We start from the raw sequence: 4,708 nt of genomic DNA, 5'->3' as shown, positions 1-4,708 counted from the left end.
TACATGACAAATACATCGTAAAAGGTATACTTATGTACACATTACATATATGGAATCAAAGATACAAGTTTTGACATACAAAGCTACAAATAGGATTTCATATCAACATTTTCATAAAAATGATACTTCAAGTCTACGAAACTTCCATGGCTTAGTGTGCATCCCAAATCAAGGTCCCTGTACCTGAAAAATGTCCCCACTACGTAGGTGAGTAACATAAAGCTACTCGTAGGAGATGAGCATGCATCGACCTAGCATATTATAATTATATCACTTTAAGGTGAAATATGTTAAAGGGGCTCATGCCACCTAACTTCTATGTCAAAGTGAGACTCAGGGATCATCCTAAGCTACTCATACAATTGAAATGAACAACAACATACAAGTATACATGCTCAAGTACACTAAACAGTATTAAAACATGATACACAACATACAAGCATACATGTTCAAGTACCCTAAATCATATTAAACAAGAAAAGCAATATCCAATATACATACACAAGTATTCGATATATATATATAGAGTACTCATAAATCAAGTATACGAAGCTAAACAAAATATGCATAAGACAAGTATACACGGCACAAGTATACTAAATGAAATTTAAACTCATGGAGCAAGCATACAAGTTCAAGTATACTAATTAGGATTCAAATACCCAAAGTAAGCTTCAATTCTCAAGTTACAAGTAATCCATGATTAACAACTTGAAATTAAATGCGAAATCAAATAGTGAAAAGACTAGGACATACGGTCGCTAGACTAAGCAAGTATTTTAGGGTAATTACGACCCACAAAATGTAACGACCCTCTCCACCACATGGTATGATATTATTCGCTTTGGGCCTGACCTCGCACGGTTTTACTCTTGGGTTTCACCCCAAAAGGCCTCATACCAATTGGGGTGACACACCTATATATAAGTACTTCACCCTTCCCTTTCCTAGGCGATGTGAGATTGTGCACCTGTAACTCGCCAGTGTGATAGCCTGTCAGTGTCTCGCACCTGCCCACAGTACACCCGCCCATAAGGTCATCACAATCCACCCCCCTTGGAGACCCGACGTCCCCGTCGGCACAGTTCCGGTTGGGTCAGGCTCTGATACCATTTATAATGATCCACTTACATATAAGTACTTCACCTTTCCTCTACCCAGGCGATGTGGAACTATGCACCTGTAGCTCGCCAGTGTGGTAGCCTGACAGTGTTTCTTGCACCACATGGTATGATATTGTCCGCTTTAGGCTTGAGCCCGCACGATTTTGCTCTTGGGCTTCACCCCAAAAGGCCTCATACCAATTGGAGATGACACACTTACATATAAGCACTTCACATTTTCTCTACCCAGGCGATGTGGAACTGTACACCTGTAGCTCACCAGTATGGTAACCTGACAATGTTTCTTGCACCCACCCACGGCACACCCGCCCACAAAGTCATCATAATCCACCCCCCTTGGAGGCCCGACGTCCTCGTCGGCACACTTCCGGCTGGGTCAGGCTCTGATACCATTTTTAACAACCCACTCCACTACACGGTATGATATTATCCGTTTTGGGCTTGAGCCCGCACGGTTTTGCTCTTAGGCTTCACCCCAAAAGGCCTCATACCAATTGGGGTGACACACCTATATATAAGTACTACACCCTTCCCTTTCCAAGGTGATGTGGGATTGTGCACCTGTAACTCACCAGTGTGGTAGCCTGTCAGTGTCCCATGATCGAAACCTGGCTCTGATACCATTTGTAATGACTCACTCCACCACATGGTATGATATTGTCCGCTTTAGGCCTGAGCCCACACGGTTTTACTCTTGGGCTTCACCCCCAAAAGGCCTCATACCAATTAGGGTGACACACCTATATATAAGTACTTCACCCTTCCCTTTCCTAGGCGATGTGGGATTGTGGACCTGTAACTCGCCAGTGTGGTAGTCTGTCATTGTCTCGCACCAGCCCACGGCACACCCGCCCATAGGGTCATCACACAAAGTATCACTTAGTGCGCACTTATGACTTAGAGGATGTGACGACCCTGGTTTTTAAGCCAGCGTGTCCTGTGATGAACCGAAGATTGACCCGATAACGGATCCGATACGCGGAAGCGAAAACAGAATACAAGACTTTAAAAAGTCAAAGTGACCTTCCATGAGGTCGTGCAACTCAATGAGAACTGATACGGAAGCAAAAGGTTAAAAATATGACAAATAAGCCCCCAGGGGCAAAATAGTCGTTTTACATAGAAATGACGTCCCTAGAGTGTAAATTATTCTCGAGACACATCCATGACTTCCCGTGAAGTCACGGAACTCAAAAGAAAGTAGCGGAAGCGAATTACACGAAAACCGGACAAAAATAGCCTTAAGGGCAAAATGGTCATTTCTGAAAAAATATAAAATCGGGCGCTACTGAGCACACCGCTGGGAAAACAACGAAAAACTAACCAAGATGGACTCAAGAGTCACATGATTCGGGGCCCGATTGAAGAAGATATGAAACTCCAAAGTTTTATAAAATCAAACTTTTGGGTTTTTAAAACTAGTGCAGCAATGGTACTTTACAAGGGGTAAACTGGTCTTTTTAGACAAAACTAGATGCAACTGAGAATACCATTAGATAGACAAGGAAAAACTAATAAATCTAGACTCAAGAATCTCTTGAATCGTAGTCCGGATGAAAAATATATGAAACGTCAAAGTTACAAAAAACTAGACTTTTGGGTTTCAAATCAATGCGGCAAGGGTACTTGACGAGGGGTAAAATGGTCCTTTCAGAGAGAATTGAATGCAACCGTACATACCATTGGATAGAAAAGCAGAAGTTAATAAACTTGACTCAAAAATCACTTGATTTGGAGTTCGGATGATGAAGATATGAAGCCTCAAAGTTTCAAAAAAAATTAACTTATTTTCCGGGTAAGAAATCTGGGCAGGAATAGTGTTTTTACAGCAAGCAACATTTGATTTTTTTTTCCCGAACTAAGGCTAAGAACGGACCTTTAAACGAGTTTTTCTGGAAAAACACAAAGAAGAAATCCCCCTTAAAATCACGTTTTCTACCCGACATAGCAGAAGAAACCAAAAAAAACATGATGTAAAGTCCCTAAAATGCCCCTTGAACAGCGTAGGTCAAGATGGACCCGAAAAGCTGCTACACGAATTTTTTTTCAGAATCTGCCCACAACTAAGAGCGAGAAAAGACTACCAAACGAATTTTTCTGGAAAAACACAAAGAAGAAACCCCCCCTAAAATTGAGTTTTCTACCCGACAACGCTAGAGAAAATGAAAAAAACTCACTGTAAGATGCCCAAAATGCCCCTCCAAGAATTCTGGTCATTGAAGACCAAAAAGCTGTTAAGTGCAAGATTGAATGCTGAACTTTGCGATAGATTTTCGATGCCAAGACGACATTTTCTAGAAAAACACGAAGAAGAAACCCCCCCTAAAATCACGTTTTCTAAGCGACCATGTGAAGATCGGAAATTATTTCTTGAAGGAAAACCCCAAAGTGCCCCTAAACCAGATTATGCAACAAAATTGAAAAATGATTCCATAAGAGGCTCATTTCACCAAAAGAGAACGTTTGCCCGGAAACGACCATGCACGCAAACTTAACTTACCTATTAGGACATGTTACAATAGTCCACGGCTTAAAAATACCACCGATGCAAAACTTGATCCCCCAACGGCCAAAAAGGCAAAAATGAACTAGAAATGGGAAATTTGAAAACTAAAATTAGGAAATGGTTTCAAATGACCGTTTGGCCCTTGGCCACACTTCATACAAGATAAATAAGACCTACTAGAGGTGCCAAAACACACTTTACACCACCCGATTTGAAAATGAACCCTTAAAGACTCGGTTTCTACTATTTTAGCCCAAAAATGCAATATGTGAACTAAAATGCAAAAATGAAAACTAAATAGTGTTTGGCCCTTGGCCACTCCTCACATAAGGCAAATGAATGCTAAAGGATGAATTACATACACAATGCACACACCGGTACGAAAATGACATATTGAAACCCAAGTTTTCATGCTTTTCTCATTAAAGGCAAAATTCTACATTTTTGAATATACATGGATTACAATGAAAAGAGTGTGCTTATGCACACTTTACATATATAGAATCAAAGAATACAAGTTTTATCAAAATAAATGAAAATAAACATGATATGCTAACATGTGCATAATCAATGTCATCAAAAATACTTCAAGACTTCTAGCATGTCTAAGAGAGTTGTGTATCCCACAACAAAATTTCTTTACCTGCAAAACACCCAGTAACTTCGGGATGAATTAATAAGACTAACAAGTTTATTCGTAGGGAATGAGCATGCATCGACTCGATTTCTTTAGAGTTTTAAAGGACTAACATGATATAATTCAAAAGGAATCATGCCACCTAACGTCTATGTCAAAGTGAGACTCAGGGATCATCCTAAGCTACCATGGAGTATAAGCAAGAAGAATCATCATATATACACATATATGAAACAAGTCAAAGTTGGGATAATCCAAGAACACGATAAGAAGAATGCTAGAATTTAAGGATCACATTATCAAATGCAATTAACATGATTGGGAGTGAAACATGAAATCAAGAACAAGGCATAATATCTATGCAATTAACAAGATTAGAGCATTCCAATTAACACGATAAAAGTAATACAAGAAATCAATGACAAGGCATAGTATCTACGC

This window comes from Cornus florida, unplaced genomic scaffold, assembly GCF_030987335.1.
Source record: "Cornus florida cultivar Cherokee Brave unplaced genomic scaffold, ASM3098733v1 CherokeeBrave_3.0.0_Hap2_Chr07, whole genome shotgun sequence".
Lineage (NCBI taxonomy): Eukaryota > Viridiplantae > Streptophyta > Magnoliopsida > Cornales > Cornaceae > Cornus > Cornus florida.
The sequence above is the reverse complement of the archived record's forward strand: the minus strand, read 5'-3'. Positions refer to the sequence as shown.